This window comes from Cervus canadensis, chromosome 7 (assembly GCF_019320065.1).
Source record: "Cervus canadensis isolate Bull #8, Minnesota chromosome 7, ASM1932006v1, whole genome shotgun sequence".
Lineage (NCBI taxonomy): Eukaryota > Metazoa > Chordata > Mammalia > Artiodactyla > Cervidae > Cervus > Cervus canadensis.
This window is the reverse complement of record NC_057392.1, coordinates 52,019,846-52,038,788: the sequence shown is the minus strand read 5'-3', so window position 1 is coordinate 52,038,788 and position 18,943 is coordinate 52,019,846. Positions and strand designations below refer to the sequence as shown.

Sequence of the window (18,943 nt, the reverse complement as noted above, 5' to 3'; positions counted from 1 at the left end):
TATTAAAAAGCAAAGACATTGCTTTGCCGACAAAGGTTCATTTATTCAAAGCTGTGGTTTTTTCCAGTAGACATGTATGGATGAGAGAGTTGGATCATAAAGACTGAGCCTGAAAGAATTGATGCTTTTGAACTGTAGTGATGGAGAAGACTCTTGAGAATCCCTTGGGCTGGAAGGACATCAAACCAGTCAATCCTAAAGTAAATAAATCCTGATTATTCATTGGAAGGACTGAGGCTGAAGCTGAAGCTCCAATACTTTGGCCACCTGATGCAAAGAGTCGACTCATTAGAAAAGACCCTGATTGAAGGCAGGAGGAAAAGGGGATGACAGAGGATGAGATGCTTGAGTGGCCTCATGGACTTGACATGTTTGAGCAAACTCCGGGAGATGGTGAAGGACAGGGAAGCCTGGTGTGCTGCAGGCCATGGGGTTGCAAAGAGTTGGACACAACTGAGCAAGAGGACAACAACAACAACTAGAAACCTCAAAAAATAGAAATGGTTTTGACTTTACTCGCCCACTGAGATGTCCTGGTAGGTGGTGATGATGGCTCTTAGAGGCATAACTGAGGAATCTTCCATCTCAAGATCATATATTTGGATTTTTAAAAATTCATTATTCTGGGAGTATAGTAGAAACAGAAGTAAAGGGAATGTTTTTTCATAGAGTCTGTCCACTTATTTAATAACGTATCAGCTGATAAGAAATTAAGATTAATCCATTTTGAAACTGGTTAGCATAGTAAATCTATATAATAATTTAACAGAGTTATGCTAAATCAGTGATTAAATATCACTGTATGTAGCACATTTCTGGATTAGCTCATTGTTTGCTATCAATTGAACGTGAAATAATTTGTATAAGTAGAAAAACTCTACCCATACAGAATTCTACTATCTAGATGTCTTACTTATGGAAAAGTCCTATTGAAAGGTGGAAGCAGACAAAATATTAATTCTGAACAACTTAAAATATGAATATACAACATAATTTCAGCACTAGGGTTACCAGACAATTTCAATGAAATATTCTAGCATACTTGATAGGAAACTGTTTAGTCAAAAATTAAAAAGATGGTAAATTCGATAATCTCTGTTGTACTCTATATTGGGTATTGTGCTACTTTTAGTATCCATTCTTTCCCCAAAATCTCATTTATTTTGACTTCAACATAAATGAAAAGCATAATAAGAAATATGCAGCGTGCCCATCCTACTATTTTGAACATAAATTTGCTTTGTTCTTTAGTCCATACGCTTCCTTCAGGTTGGTGTATTTTTTCCTCTATAACAGTACTAAACCATTTTGTACAATAAAGGAACAGCAAGTTCTTTGTTGAAAAAGATTATTTTAATTCATCAAGGAATGCCATTCTTTCCAAGATGTGAACATCATATTCAAAGCATGAACTTCTCTCCAAAGGAAATATGAAAGAAACTATTTTTAACGTGGCACCAAGAAGATGGGAATATTTCAGCAAAATAAGCAAGTTACTTGCAATTAGCCAAACCTAAAACACTCAGGGGACGTGACACTGAACTTTCAAAGGCAACACTTCTCCAGATATTTGGAAATTCTCGTGTACTTGGGTGTTGCTCCAGAGAGAAACTTAGATTTGTTTCAATTGAAAAGTTAAGTTCAGAAAATGAAATGATCTTCAATTTACCCTTAACTCTGAAAGATTAAGAAACTCCATCAAAAAAAAAATTGATGTAGATTCCAGGCAGGCAAATTTTTTTATAAAGTTGCTAATTATTTCCTGCTTTAAAAAGTTCCACAAGATACAAACGGGATAGAACAAAATGAACACCAATGCTTTAAAAGATAAATGGGAGCAGGTTTAAAACAAAATAAATTTGTCCCTACTGAGTAGCTGATACACAATGCTAATAATAATAAAAATTTTAGTCAAATGCAATGCATAAAACTTGATTGAATGCTGATTTGAAGAAAACTATAAAATACATTTTTGAACAATTGGAGAATTTGAATATAGACTGGATATTAGACGACATTATCTAATTATTATCCATTTTCTGAGGTGTAATAATAGTACCACAATTTTATAAAAGAATGTCCTTATTTTTAAGGGGACATACTAAAGTGTTCAGAGTAAAAGGGAAAGAAATGAACAATTGTACACTTACTGTATTTCACTGTATCTGTTGATTGTAAGATGTAACATTTTGTTTAACAACTAAGAGAAAAAATGCTGTCAATAAAAATTATACTGCATACTTTCATATCTCTTTGTATTTTATATTGTTTGATGGAAAGTGTTTTTAATTGGTAAGTCATTTGTGACAGTTTGTAAAATTATACAGCTCCTTGTACTATCTAAAAATGAAAACATAAAAAACTGGTTAAATTTTACTGCAATCAGAGTCTGACTCGTCTAGGTCTTGTTTGGACTCACATCCATGTCATTTCTCCCAATATTTTCCTCTGCACTGCTAGGAAACTGATGTTGCAGCATTTCTTCAAAGAGTGCTTCATTCTTTACTCTGGGACTTTCTTCCAAGCTACAGGCACCCACTTTGCAAGGGTTGACGATGGTTCTTTTGATGCTTGCTCTTGGGTAGGTAATGATCATGTCCCCAGTGCCATCTGGTAGCAGCAGTTACAAGACACCACTGGTTTAGGATACATCCCAATTTTAGAAATGTTGAAACTGTGGAATAGTATGCATGTCTTGTATATGTATATACATGGCACTTGGTATCTTTAGTTCAGTTCAGACCCCTGGCAACACTTAAAGCTCATTTACTAGATTTCTTTTATACTTGGTAGTTTTATCTGGTTTTTAAGGCCAGAGCTTATTATTAAAGGGAACAAATTTAGAGCTGAGTAGAATAAATCATTTGCATTGTTGTTGTTGCTGTCCAGTCGCTAAGTCGTGGCTGACTCTACAATCTCAAGGACTGTAGCATGTTAGGCTCCTCTATCCTCCACTATTTCCAGGAGTTTGATCAAATTCATGTCCATTGAGTCGGTGATGCTTATCAAACCATCTCATCCTCTGCCACCCCCCTTTCTTTCAATCTTTCCTAGCATCAGGGTCTCTTACAATGAGTCAACTCTTCACATCAGACAGCCAAAGTACTGGAGCTTCAACTTTAGCATCAGTCCTTCCAATGACTATTCAAGGTTGGTTTCCTCTAGGATTGACTGGTTTGATCTCCTTGCTGTTCAAGGGACTCTCAAGAGTCTTCTCCAGCACCACAGTTCAAAAGCATCAATTCTTCGGTGCTCAGCCTTCTTTACGGTCCAACTCTCACATCCGTACATGACTAAAAATCATAGCATTGACAATAAGGACCTTTGTCAGCAAAGTGATGTCTCTGCTTTTTGATACACTATCTAGGTTTTTCATAGCTTTCCTTCCAAGGAGTAAGTGTCTTTTAATTTCATGGCTGCAGTCACTGTCCACAGTGATTTTGGAGCCCCAAGAAAATCATTTGCATATTACTTTATTATTTGAAAGCTACTTTCACATGTTCCAAATAATTTAATTTTCCAAAAAAAAAAAAAAAATGAAATGCTTGTTGAGTACTATTCTTTTTAGGTACTACTGGATACTATTTAAGTTTTTGTGTACTACTATTTATCCACATGCCCACATTGCAGATGATTAAATGCTTAGATCATAAACACTAGTAAATGGTTGAATGTGAATTCAGATGCAAGCTGCATGGTACCAACATGCATGCTCTTTCCACCAGCTCTTCTACCAGTGGGGAGAGAGTGAGGGCAAGGGAAAGCAACACTGGCTTTCGGGGACAGTGGCCACAGCTACATAACCCCACAGAAATGAAGACCAAAGGACAATATGTAAATGAAGGAGCTCAGAAATAGTCCAGAGATGTTGTTGGTTTTTTTACATTTATTTTTAATTGGAGGATAATTGCTTTACAGTATTGTGTTGGTTTCTGCCATATCAACATGAATCAGCAATAGGTATACATATATACCCTCCCTCTTGAAACTCCCTCCTACTTCCTGCCCTATCCTACCTGTAGAGATGTTAAGTTTTGCAAAAAAAAATGTTATACTACTTTCTTAGTAGTATGGATGTCCATGAAATTGATGTGAGGCCTTGAGAAAAATTTAACTAGTGTTTCTTAGGCTTGCTTTTTCTTTCTTGATAAGGAAGCAGTCCAATTTAGAAAGTTAAACTTCTCAAAGAACTAATTACAAATTATTTTATTTTGAAAATAAGTTTCTGGGGATAACATATATTCAAAACATTAATAAATTATCATGTATTTTATATCATACTAAAGTAATCATGACTTTGACATCCTAAACTGCGCCCGTACTATTATTCTTCTGATTATTAATGTAGCATGTATGTATGCTTTGCTGATGATTTGAAACATCCAGGAAGTGAAGAAATTAAGAATAAAGCTGAATTAAAAGCACCACACAAAATCCAAACACTTAAACACAATCATTTGTTAAAAATTGGTATATCCCTGCAGATTTTTTTCTGTGTGTTCAAAAATATAACTCATATATCAAAAATACTTAGTACCCTGCATTTCTCCACAGACATAATTGTAATCATTACATTGTATTCTATTTTAAGTAAGAATCACTAATCTTCCTTTTCAACTGAGTGAATTTCAAAAAAAAAATCCACAAAGCTATCATGTAAATGATGTATGTTAGACATTCAGAGAGCAAGGGGGATAGTCTATTTTCCTACTGCCTTTTAAAAACTCCAAATATAAAAACATTTAAATGGACTAGAAGCTGACTAGGTGAACAGTCCCCATGACAGTTAGTTGCTTCTTCAGGAAGGCACAGGCTGGAATGTTAGGGAAGATGACTCGGGGATTGTGACCTGTGACCTGGTGTCCCATACAGTACCCTGGGGACGCTATAGTCTGAATCTTGCCTTTCCTTTGGTAGAGCCTGACCTGTTTCTCTAATGTTCTGCTAGTCATTCTTTAAAGCAAGGATGAAAGATTTCTTTAGAACCAGCTTCATGTTAGCTCAGGGCTATCATAAATCAGTGCTTTCGGGATCACTTCAAATAGTTGAATGTGAACTGCTTTGCTTGACTCATCATTAGACTTTGAGGTGTTAATCTTCCATTTTGGAGTTTTGTTTTATTCATTTAACAAATGATTTTAGTGTACTTGGATTCAGTTTAGAGTTTGACATCTATGAGTTTGATGTTTGACACCATGGAGGGGGCAATTTACATTTTAGTATTATTGTCTCTGTGAAAGCACCTTGAAAGCTTCTAAAACCATCTTTAGTGCACACTGACTTTATCTGTGATATTCAAGGAGTGAAGAGCAAAGCCTTTTGTGAAAGGATTAGAATAATTAGGGGGCTAGGAGTCCACCTTTGTTGCCTAAGCTCTATTTCAAGTGCAATCTTTCTCAAAGTCATTACCTCCAAGTCTCTCTGCCACGTCTTCCATCAGAAGATGTAAGATTTCCTGCTAAAATCTGCCCTTTGTATTTCCTCTAATCTGTCTTATAGACATGTATATGCTTAGAAAATGTCAGGAGCCCTTTAACAGTCTTTCCATGTTTGAGAAGCTTCCCTCAGTTAAGTGTGTGTCCCTATTCTCAATTCAGAATCCAGATATTTGTTTCCTTTGTCTTCCTAGGAGCAGAGGCACAGATATGTGGCCTAGACCCTCCCAACCAGAAACATCCTCACAAGAGAGCAACCTGAGGGAACACTCACCCCATGGGAACCATTTTCAGGCCAGCCTCTTTACCAAAATGTATGGCCTCTGAAGACAGGAGTGTTTCAGGCTCTATCATCTGATGTCCAGGACAGCTGCCATATGTGCCCCCATCAGTAGGAACAGTAGGGTCTGCAGAAGTGGTCCCTAGATTTTGTTCTTGGTTACGTACATCCAATTCTGACTTAATCTCCACCTCAGACATATTTTGATCCACCTAACCTGCAAACCAGGCTTCCCAGGTGGCACTAGTGGTAAAGAATCTACACGTCAATGTGGGAAACATAAGAGATGTGGGTTTAATCCCTGGGTCAGAAAGATCCCCTGGAGGAGGGCATGGCAACCCACTCCAGTATTCTTGCTTAGAGAATCCCATGGACAGAGGAACCTGGTGGGTTACAGTCCATGGGGTCTCAAAGAGTCGGACATGACTGAGGTGACTTAGCAGGCACTCACACAACCTGCAAACCAGACTCTTTGCCCAGTTAACATGGAAGGAATTTAGTGGTTTGCAATTCTAAATCCTGAACAACTTGCCCTGCGCTATGCCCTTAACCATGCTACACCCATTGTTTCCATAGCACAGGGGCTCTGTCTTATTCCTTTTGGTCATTTTCCTCATCTTTATCCACCATCACATCTAGCACCATTTCACAGGGTTTATGAACTTTGTAAATGGTTTTTGAGGCAAATTAGATTATCTTAAAACAGCCTCAGGCAGCTCTGTAAGAAACGCTTACTTATCTGTTATGAATGAAAGAGGTTTTCCCCTACACTTTTCATAAACAATACTTTAAAAATATTTCTTTGGTAAGCAAAATCAATATCTCTGAATAATGTGAACACAGATTTTCTGAACTGGGCTGGTTGAGGAAAAACGGCCCAGATAGATTTACTGATTTGCAAATGTAAAAGAGAGAATCCATAGGGTTTTCAGAACCCTGGTGAAAATGAACAGTTGCAGTTGAGATTAAATCTTTCAATTGAACAGTCACATTTTGTTTGTTCTGATCTAAGTCAGTGTGGTGGAATGGACATATGAGGAATAAATTTGAATACCTGCGTTCAGATCTTGTTGCCTTCCTTAGCTCTGTGATTTGGATAAGTTAAGACTTGGCTTTGCTTATTTTCAAAATGATATTGCTGAAACATGGTCCACCTTAAAAACTTGTCGTGGGGATAGTTGTTGTTCAGTTGCTAAACTGTGTCTGACTCTTCACAATCCCATGGACTATAGCACGCCAGGCTCCTCTGTCCTCTACTATCTCTCAGTATTTGCTAAGGAGACTGAGATTGCTAGCATATGACTGTGCTTTATAACTTATAAGAAGGATCATAAAAATTATTCCTAGTGCTTTTTTTTCCCAGAATCTTGTTTTTCTACTGAAAAACTTCCAAGTGCTTCAGAGAATTTGAGATTAAAGTAAGGAATATACATTAAATATCTGCTTCCTTAAGTATAATCTTTGTGTTTTCATGAAGACTTTATTGGAATAAAATAATTTAGAGAGCATTAAAATGTAAGAAAATGTTTCTATAACCTACCTTATAATTAAATAAGAAAAGTTTTCTGTTAGGATGTTTGAGCTGCAAGAGACAGATCCTCAAATCTATCCTAAATAACCACAAAAAAAGATCCTATTTTTCCCTCTTCATAGAACTGGAAAGTTCAAGGACTAATTTTAAGACACAGCTGATTGAGGTACAAGTACTGTCATCAGGAGTCTTTCAGATTCTGATTTCTCTATGTTGGGTTTCTTCTGAATTCTTTCTTTGTGAGAGCAAAGCTGACTACTGGAATCTCTAGACTTAACGTTCTTTCTGGAGAAGGCAATGACACCCCACTCCAGTACTTTTGCCTGGAAAACCCCATGGATGGAGGAGCCTGGTAGGCTGCAGTCCATCAGGTTGCTACGAGTCGGACACGACTGAGCAACTTCACTGTCACTTATCACTTTCACACATTGGAGAAGGGAATGGCGACCCACTCCAGTGTTCTTGCCTTGAGAATCCCAGGGACGGGGGAGCCTGGTGGGCTGCCATCTATGGGGTCGCACAGAGTCGGACACGACTGAAGAGATTTAACAGCAGCAGCGGCAGCGTTCTTTCAGTTTAACAACTCCAAGAGAAAAGGGAGGCTTTTCTGGACATGGCCAGCAAAGTTTTATGTGTTCTTATTGGCTCAGGCTGAATTATGTTCCATGCTAAGTCACTTTAGTCATGTCCGACTCTTTGCAACCCCGTGGACTATAGCAAACCAGGCTCCTCTGTTCATGGGATTCTCTAGGCAAGAATACTGGAGTGTGTTGCCATTTCCTCCTCTAGGGGTTCTTCCCCACCCAGGGATCGAACCTATGCTTCTTATGCCTGCCATTGGCAGGCAGGTTCTTTACCACTAGTACCACCTGTGAAGTCTGAGTCATGTGCCTATACCTGATCTAATCACTGTGGTCAGGAGGATGGGGTCCTCTGGCCACATCTGGATCACATGGTTAATCCTGTAGCTGGTGCTCCTCAACAATCTTTAAACCTCAGGGACTGAGTAGTGAGCAGGAGAAAGCATTCACAGAGAAATTATGCCTGCTTTACACATTTTGAGATGCAACCAGGGCCAATGTATTAAGAAATATCTGTAGAAAAAGCTTAAATTCATTTGCATCAATCAAGTCTTGTTCTCGACAGCTTTTGCCTCTGGTTTAGTATTTGGTAATTTAGACACTATCCCTCTGATCTCTAGACAGATTGTTTTGTGGGCATTACCAAATATATGAATGATTTTAAATATGAATTTAGATATGAATACCCATGCTATCATCAAGGTAGATAAATGCCTAAGATGGCATTTCTAAGATGGCCAAAAAAGGGAAAAACTTTAGTAAAGTGGTTTGCAAGAAGAAAGTGCTGCAGAATGTGGCCATCTGGAGTCTGCTTTCGTGAATTTTTAATGAAAGGGGCTCCTGGCACATGGAGCTGTCATGCCAGCATTAGGGGTGATGTGGAGGATGCTATTTTGATAAGCCACACATTCCAGATGGATAGAGCGCACCACAGGGCAGAAAGGGCTCAGGGTATATTAGTTTTCACTATGATGTTTCCTTTCCATAATACATAGTAAAAGTTAAACAAAGGGTTCTCTAATAACAAAAGCAGATATTCAAAAGTGGGCAAAGACCTGATTTAAAATCGGAGCATATAAGTCCCAATCCCAATTCTGCTAAGAACTTGGCATGTATCCTAGGGTTGTCCCTTTTTCTATCCTGACCTTCATTTCTTCATCTGTAAATTCAAGGAGCTGAATATAATAAAAGCAAAGGCCACTTTCTGTCTGGTAAGTTTATCCTACTAGAAATTCTATGTTTTGATTCTTTTGTAAATTTAATTTTTTTATGCAGATAATACGTTTGCATGGTTCAAAATGCCTAACAGTATCAAAAGAACACTGTGGAAACCTCATTCCTACCCCTGCCATATCTATGTTCTGTACAAGTTTCTAATTTTTTTGATTTCTTTGATATCTTTACAGTTTCCTTTTTAATTATTTTTCATTGAATTATAGTTGATTTACAGTATCTTATTGGTTTCAGATGTACAATATAGTGATTCAATAGTTTAACAGATAATACTTCATATAAAGTTATTATGAAAAAATGACTGTATATCCTTGTGCTATACAATATATCCTTGTTACTTATTTTATGCATAGTGTTTTGTGTCTTCTACTCCCATACTCACATACAGAGTTTCTTTCTGAAAATTCAAGTAAATATATATTTGTCCCTCCCCTCCAATTTCTCACAAAGAAGCTAGTATACATCTTTTTTCCCCCATTGAATATATCCTGGAGCTCTTTTCACATCACTATATAGATTATTTCTTCACTCTTTATTTAGCCTCCTTCAATAATTCCATTATTTCCAGTATTTTGTTCTTAGAAATAATGCTATGCATGCAGATACAACTATAGGATAAAAACCAGAAGTAGAACTGCCAGGTCAAAGGGTAAATGCTTTTGTAACTTGTGTTTCAGGATTGGCCTTTCTAGGGATCATATAAATTTACATCCAACCTGAATAGTGTTTAGGATGGTTTATTTAGAGTTATCAACAGAGTGTATTGAAACATACTTAGATTTTGCTAATCTGATTGATTAAAAATCTTGGTACAGTTTTCCCCTTTAATTTTCTTACTACAAATAAAAGTTTAGCAGATTAACTCCTGGCATGTCAGTGTGAGGAATTCTTTTGATCTCTTTCCCAGAGAAACAGTGAAAATTCTAAAAAGCAACCATCTGAAGCCTCTAGAAATGGTTCTAAGGGCAAGAAGCAAAAAAAAAAAAAAAAAAAAAAAATCCATAAAAATTGGGAAAGGCCAGAATTTATGGTGTTTGAGTTCCCTCTCTATACCCAGCTCAGCAAGGTGAAAAATTCACTTCAGAATGCCACAGCCAAGAACACAAGGCTCCCTCCCCAGCAGCTCCCAGTAAGAGAACTTTCTTCCTGGAAGGAGCAAGACATCAGCAGTCTGCATTCTGCCTTGATTTGTGCCCTCAGAAGCTCAGTGCGAGGCAAATTTGGTTCAGAAATGAAGATTTTCATTTCCCATTCAGTCCCTAAAGGGAACACTCTACTCGGGCGCAATACGCTGAGAGTACAAGGCTCTAAATGCCCTTGCCCAGGCTTGTAAGGCAGTGATTAGATATAGGAGAGGCAAGCCAAGAGGTGATTTCCAACTGTGGGCTGCCCCCTCACCCACCTACCAGGGTGCTGTGGGGTTTCACTCAAAGAGAAGCTTGCCATTGTGCTGCCCACAGCTCCAGAGCTCTGGCGTAGAAATTGTGTCTGGGAGAAGCAGCAGCTCATAAAACATATAAATATCATGTTACATTATAAATAAACTCAGAAGAATTGACATCCTTCTGTTGTTGATTCTTCCTTTTTAAGAAGCAGAGGTATTTTTAATTTGTTCAGTTCCTTTGAGATTTTCTGTAGTGTTCTAAATTTTTCCTTGTGTAATATATGAATATTTCTTAAGTTTCTCCTAATAATTTGCTCCTTTTTCTTTTTTTTTCTTTACAGCTGATATAAATGTGCTTCCCCCCCCCCCACCCCCATTTAATCCTCTGGCTTATTTTCTGTTTACATAGATTCTTTTTATTTCTGATTTATAGTTTGAAGCCCTGCTGTATTACTGAATTCTCAGACTATACTAGGTTTTTAGTTAGTTACATCGGTCAAGCAATACAATCATATTATTTGCAAATATCATCTTGTGTTGTTGGAGGGGGTCTTGTCAATAAGTTGATCTTTGCACCGGATCTTGGCAATTGGAGGAGCCTCACGCCCTCCACTATTCTTGGAATGTATATTCTGCTCACCATTTCCACACTGGTACATAATTTACTCTTTTAATATTTAAATTGATGACTTTTTATGCCAGAAAAATTTCCTTCAGTTTTATTTTAAAATATTTGTCTTGTCTTTTTGTCTTTTTTTTTTTCCTTCAGAGACCTTATTATGTTTATATTGGCCCTGCTTTACCAACCTTCTATATCTGTCATTTGCACTCTATTTCATCCACTGCTTTATTCCATTTTCATCCCATTTCATATCTATCATTTTCACTAATGTATTTTAATTCCATTTCTTTATTTAATGTGTTTATTTCTATCCTCAATTTTCTTTACTGTGTATTCCACAATACCCACTCTTTCTTGTGCTTCTTTCAATTTGGCCACTTATATTTCACTTCCTCCTATTATCTTCCCTCTTTCCTCAATTCCTATTTTTTCAGTTTGCCATTTTCCTTTGTGGCCATGATTGGTTTATTAAACTTTTGAATTTGATAATAGATTATAATTTTCATGTTATTAATACATGGCAATATACTTTTTGTATATCTTCTTTTTTCCAACAGTAACTTTTGATTCTTCCATTTTTCTTATAGTGTTTTTTGTCAAGGTTATGTTAGATCATCTCTTTATAATACATGGTTGAATGAATTGAATTTGCCTGAAGTAGCTCTTCAAAGGTTTGAGAAGAGGAAAAAGAGGTCAAGGAATACTATGGCCTTCCAAATTTGTCCTCTGCTGCAAATGATACCAACTGTCTTCTTCAAATAGGATCATACTGTGAGTTTTCCTGTGAGGATGTATCTTCTTCACATGCCTCAATAAACATTGGACATTGGAGGATTTCTTCCTGTTCTGGGCTTTTCTGCTTCCTTGTTGGTTAATATAACCAAGGAGCATGGTTCTTGTCCCAGAAACATGACTGAGCCTCTTATTGTCAGAAGTTGTGTTCTTCTGGATTTTTCTGAATTTTTAAAGACTTAACTCCCACTCTTTGACTTTGGTTCCATTTAATCACTCCATTTTAACCCACATGCTATCTCAATCGGATCTGTCTATTTCATCTCATCTCCACTCAAAATATTTCTCCAAACTCCTTTCTCCTTGGACTCTTGGCCTCCAAGAAATACAGTTTTTTCTTTTCTTTTCTTTCCTTTTTGGTTCTTCCTGCTGCTTTTCAGCCCCACTGGAAACTTGGTTTCTCTACAGGTACCACTGCTCTCTATGCCACTTCATTCCATGAGGCTAAGGGCAAATTTCAGCTGCTTTAGACTGTATGTATTTTTGAATTTGTGGATTTTTTTTCTATGTCCTAGTTAAAATTAAAATGGAACTTGCTTGTTTTCTTCCTTCTTCTCTCCCTTTCTTGCCCTTCATTCCCTTTTTTCTCACCTTCTTCCCTCACTCCTTTCCTTCCTGTGCTTAGTCACTGAGTCATGTCCGACTCTTCGTGACCCCATGGGCTGTAGCCCGCTAGGCTTCTCTGTCCATGGGGATTTTTCAGGCAAGGATACTGTAGTGTGTTGCCATGCCCTCCGCCAGGGGATTTTCCCAACCCAGGGATAGAACCCAGGTCTCCTACATTGCAGGTGGATTCTTTTCTTTTTTTTCCTTTTACATTAATAGTTTAATTTTCACATTACCAACTGTTCTAATGGCTTATATAACCATTGACCATTTTCTTCAAAATCATTTAAGATGACTGAAACACAAAGGTTTTCAAAGTCTAGGAAATAAGCAAAATTATATCATTAGAACATTTACCTTTTTCAAAGAAAAAAAATGTTAATGGCTTGATCGTTTCTGACAGCTCTGCCAGAGTTGAGAAAAATGAATTCACCCGGAATTTTCATTTCAATCTTGCCAGCAAATACTGCAATATTTAGAAACTATTCATCAGCCTTAGACTCACATCCAACATCTTCATCAGTCTGGATTGAAGGGTTGCTGTCTCGACTCTGGGTAAGAGGTTCCTCAGGGCTAACCATGAGGTACACCAGCTCCCCAGCAGCCCTCAGACCCCAACCGAGCGGACAATGAAGCGAGCCCAGCCCATTTGCTTTCATTCTGATTTGCAACAAATAAGACAAGACCTGAAAGGGAAGATGATGGAAAACTCAAGGGGAAGTGGTCTAAGAGCCTCCCGCTGCCTGGGCAGCATGCCAGCAAGCTCGTGTTGCGGAGACACACACAGATCCACATCTTCTATGCAGCCCTTGCTTACTGTATTTTTAATTTTGATTAAAAAAAAAAAAAAGACGTGATTACACAGAAAACATCATCCATCGCAGAACCACAAACTGAGCCAATGCAGTGGGAAACACGTGTCACTGCCCCTTCCAGTGCCCTCCTACCACTGGCTCCCCTGGACGGAGCTCAGGAGCTGTAGTACTCAAGCAGCTTCTCATCCGTAGGTTTCAGAATCTTCTTGTCTGCCATGTTCACCACCCATCCTGGAGCCAGACCAAAGAAACTCTGCCGTGGATCCTTCCGAGTACTGAGCATTTTGAAGAGTTCGTCTTTAGTGATGTCGGGTAAAATATAGCCATACTTCTTGGCGAGCTCCAGTCTTGCTTCGGGAAATCCCCGGAAATCCGGCGGGATCTGCCACGTAGCCTCGGTTTCTGGCATCAGTGTTGTAGGGCACTAGTGCCTCGGAGGGGAGCCTCCGCTTGGGAATGGGTTGCCCACGGAGAAAGAATGGGATGCGTTTGCACAGAATTTCCAGGCTTCGCGGGTCGTAGAAGGTGGTCGTGACGACACTCCCATTCTTCTCGATGGCGGCGATGGCCAGCTCAGAAGCTAGCTGAACTTCGATGTTAACCTTTGCCTTAAAGGCGCCCTCCTCTACCAACTGGACTCCATAGTCCCTTTTAGATGGTTGGATGGTAACACCTCGCCCATTGACCAGCTGGGTTAAGTCAATAGGTTGTGTGGGATCAACATGGCCCAAGTCAATCAGGTACTGAAGCCTGTTGAGACTCAAAGGCTGATACTGGTGTCTGAAACTGTGTCCTTCATTAAACCTGTATTTTGGGATTCGAAGGTAAAATGGAGTCTGGCCTCCTTCAAAGCCCAGCTGGGGCCAGATTCCTCTCTGACGTTCTCCCTTGTGGCCCCTGCCACACTTCCTACCTTTTTTCTGACCACTTCATCGTCTTTCCGGTTTCCTGGAGCCCGGGTTCAGCCTCAAGTCAGCAAGGCTCACACGAGGCAGAGCCCGAAGCAGGTCCAGGGCCCCGGGCCCTGCGCCCTGCACCGGGCCGGCCATGACCCGCTTGCATGAGACGCCGCAAGGGCGCCTGGCATCCAGACCCACGTGATCTCTGCAGGTGGATTCTTTACCGCTGAGCCATGAGGGAAGCCCCTTCCTCTTCCTTTATAGGGGTTCAGGATTAGAAAGGAGGAATATTCAGACTAAAGTTAGATCCATATTCATGGTGTGATGCCCAGTGATTCCATATAAACAGCAAATCTTGAAGATTTACATGTCTTTTTACTATTCAGTGCATGAAAATGTAGACTTTACATCAACTCTAGAGATTTATTACTAATTTTAGTGTGACTTCATGAACCTGCTAGATTCCTGAGTAGTTCAAAAGGTAAAGAGTTCTGGAGAATTCCATGGACAGAGAAGACTGGCTGCTACAGTCCATGGGGTTGCAAAGTGAACAATTTTCACTTTCACTTTCATGAGCCTGTAACTAGTGCAGCTGCACGGGGCCCTGCATTTAGTGTTTAATGTTCTGTGGTTGGTTGCCATCTTAAAATTTTTAGAAATTTGATATCTGAATTTTTGTCTCATAAGCTAAGTTTGACGTGACAATGGAGAACATGCAGTGGGACAGGGACCTGTGCAGCCTCCTGCCTCTCACCACCTCTCCACCTTCCTGGGGAATGTTCTTGCCTGCTTCCTTCTTCCCTGTGGCAAACTGCACCCTTTGCTCAAGGAAGTGACCAGGTTGCTTGGAGGGCTATGTCCCACCACTGCTTTCTAGCCATAGGGCACTGTGCAGGCAATTTGGCAAGGACCTCTCACCCATCTCCAATCCAGGTATTAAACTCATTCCACTGTAAAAATTTCAGTTCTTTGGGAGGTTACCCATTCACTATGAGTTCAGAGGCAAGCCCCTGGGAAGAGGACTCCCTTACTCCTGGGAGCTCTGCATATGCATTGGTGCCAGCCTTCCAGATTATGTGCCAGCCCTGTTATTTACTTTTTCCACTAGGACTATTGAGGCACAGATAGAGCCACAATTCTAGTAAGGTCCTGGGTTAGGTCCTGGGGAGGATTCTGGAGCTCTTAGGCTTTGTACTCTCTCCTCTGTCTAATGCTATGGAACTGTTTGCTCTGTGACAGAGCAGTTGAAAGGTAAATCTTGAAATTCCATTGAATCTTTCCTCTGCAATTTATGTACTTTAGGTTCATCAGTACTTACTGATCCTCAAAGATGTACTTGGTAATGTGTCAGGTAATGTGAGAACTACAGAGATGAAACATACTTGGTCTTGACCTCAAAGATACTAGGTGTTGTGTGTGTGGAGGGCTGAAGGAGGTAGAAGTGTGGCAGAGGGAAGATGAGTTCATGGTAGTAGTAGAGATAAGAATACTTCCATTTCTAGCGGAAGTAAGTTAATACAGTTAATATAAACTGCTAATCAAGTTTTAAAGAAAGTTGAGAGTCAAATCCCATTAAGAAAGCAGGGATGGTATCTTTAGAGGCACTTGATCTAGCTTTTTAAGGATTCATAAGATTTTAACATGTAGAGAAGAAAGTCATGGCAATCACAGAGAGAAGAAAGAATGTGCATAAATACACAGGGATGAGGACCTTCCTGGTGGTCCAGTGGCTAAGACTGAGCTCCCAATGCAGGGGTCCAGGTTCAATCCCTGGTCAGGAACTAGATCTCACATGTTGCAACTAAAGACCCCTCATGTCACAATGAAGATCGGCGCTCCCAAGTGCCACAACTAACTCCTGTTACAGTCAAATAAATAATATTAAAAAAATAAATAAATAAAGGCACAAGGATGACATTCAAGGATGTTTTCAGTGACAAAAACATTCTGGTAAACTACAAAGTGAGTGGAAAAGGTAACTTTACCTGGAACAATTGTACTTTGAAGACATCATAAGGTATCATGAGCTGAATAAGGGTTACAGCACATTCCAAACATCCCTAAGCAAAACATGAGCAGACTTCTTGAGTGAGTCTCAGAGATTCTGAGGCAAAGACGACTCTTTCTGCAAGAGACAAAATTTCCTGTAGGTACTGGGGACTCAGTAAGACATAGTTATACTTAGTTTTACTAGCCTGGTTATGCTGAGATAATTGGTAGCATTTAAATTTAGTAATCTATATACATTCATTTAGCACATATTAACTGTTATGTGCCAAGTCTTCAAGGAAATACTGTAATGACCACATCTTGGCCCAAAGGCACGTGGATTTACATCAGCGATAGGAGAGCGGTGCGCATGCGTCATCAGTCAGCTTCTTGGACCGCTGGATCAAGGGTCGGTCCTCAAGGTGGGGCCAGTGCTGGTGTTCCTTAGGGTGCTAAGACTGGGTGGTGCACCACGCAGAGCCTGCCCTGGGGCACCAGAGGCTTCAGAGTATGGACCTTACCTACCAGGAAGAAGGTCACGCAGACAGTTGAGGTTTATGATGTAAAGACGACAGGCAAGTTTGATTTGTAGGTGGTCAGAAAGAGGTCAATGAAAACTTTGCAGTTGATCTGATAGCAGAGCAGCCTGTGAGCGAAATCGAGAGTCCAGTGGTACTGTGTGATGGCAGTGGCGGGGCCCTTGGCCACACGGAAATGTACAGAAACTTGGACAAAGAAACAAAGACTTGGACATGCGGCTCCTGGGGACTCCAGTTCAGACAGAACCATCTCTAGAGGGGTGAGCAGGTGAGCATGTCAGTGTTGGAATGAATTAAGAGACCCTACTGATAAACTTATTGCATTACTGGTGCCAAATAAAGGATGTTGTTCTCTAATAAAATTTTTTAAAAGGACAGACCAGAGAGGTAAGCAGCAAAAGTAATATTGTTGAGTACTTTCTTAGATGGGGCTAAAAACCTGTGGATTCCAGAGGATGGAAACATTCAAACCTTCAGGGAAAAAACAGCTTTTTATTTTATATTAAAATAACTTAAAGCCTGTTAACAATGTTGTGATAGTTTCAGGTGGACAGCAAAGAGAATTAGCCATACATATATATTTATTCATTCTCCCCCAAACACCCCTCCCATCAAGACTGCCACAGAACATTGAACAGAGTTCCCTGTGCTATGCAGTAGGTCTTTGTTGGTTATCCATTTAAAATACAGTGGTGTGTACATGTGAGGGTCATCATAGAAGTCTTCATCCAGTGTTTAGAATTCCAAATGGATTTTGAAAGATGGAGACAATTTCACGATAGAACCACTTAGGGAAAGAATCCCAAGTGAAGAAACAACATGAACAGAAGTAAGAAAATAAGGGGCAATATACAGTGAATACTGAGAAATACAGTTTGATTAAGGTAGCAGTAAGAACTGTAGGGAAGGGTTTGAGTGCCTAAAGATATGTCAGGAGAGATGTTTTCACAAAGAATACTCATCATAGAGATTCTTTCAGGTGATGCCAAATTTATAACCGCAAAGAATGGCAGGGGGACAGAACAGTGAAGAGCCCCACATAAGAAAGCATGAAGCTTCTTCAGAATGCCTGTGAGCTTTCTTTCCTCTCAAGAGAAGCTACCACTGCATTTCTCAAATGACACTACTCCAGGTCCACACTTAGAGGATGGCTGATGTGAATTCTCAGCTCTTCCCGCTCTTGTCCAGAAAGAAAATTCTATATCTGTTCTAAAAGATAACATGTCCATGTGAGTTAAGAGATTAGAAATATCCGATCAATTCAAACAAATTAGGTTATGGCCATAATACTTAATTTTAATGCTTAAAAAATATTTTAGGCAAATAGAGGCAATAGATTCTTTAAAATATTTTTTTATTTTACAGCTATATCAATGAATAAAACACATGCCTGGTTTTTTTATGGTTTTCAAAGTGGATTCACATCCATATTCTCTGGATAAAGAACAGCATTCTCTATCAGGGCCTGGAATTTTAAGCCCTATTTTTTCAGATGAGGAGCCTAAGGATGAGATATAAAATGAAAAATGAGAAAGCAAAGGCTTTTAAATAGACCAAAGAACTAATACTACTACCAAATAGTATTTCCAACTGTGCTTTTATAGATGTAGAAACAGAGGCCTAGGGAGGTGGCTGACTCTCCTCCAGAGTTAGAGTTGAAGTTGGAAGTCAAATCCTGCATTCTGACTCTTAGACCAGGAAACTCCCCTCAGCACCCTACTGCTTCTGAAGATTAAGTAAAAGCTTTTCTTTTGCTCATTGCCTCCACATGATTCAGCAAACACTCAAATTTTATTTCTCAAGAATGTAGTCAGTTTTGTTAAACTTTCTGTAGCCAGCATGCGTCAGCATGGTTTGTTCCATCCTGCACTCTCCAAAATGAATAAACTCTTCATCCTGCAGAGTAGTGACATTTCAAATAAAGCCAAATAATTTTCTGTTTTGGAAAATGTCAAAGATGATCAGGGATCACTTCCAGGTGTGGAGCTATAGTAACAATTTTTTCTTGAATGACTCTGCAATTTTAAACACAAATGGGTCGATATAATCTCTGGGCCTCTTTGTTGAGTTGCAGTTTTGAAATTCGCTTAATCCCTTGCTATCTTAGAATCAGTATCATGCACTAGATGGGCCATCCAAAGTTTAGTGTTTATGGCTATATAAAAAAATCATTGCAGGCTACAAATCAGTGGTATACCCAAATGCTTTCTAACTGCTGAGAGAATTATTCCACAGGA

At 39.3% G+C, this 18,943-nt stretch overlaps 1 pseudogene; it reads right to left on the bottom strand.

Annotated features, from left to right (window-relative positions):
* Positions 1-13,281: 13,281 nt before the first annotated feature.
* On the bottom strand, positions 13,282-14,346 carry LOC122444792 (annotated as a pseudogene).
* Between the last annotated feature and the right edge of the window lie 4,597 nt (positions 14,347-18,943).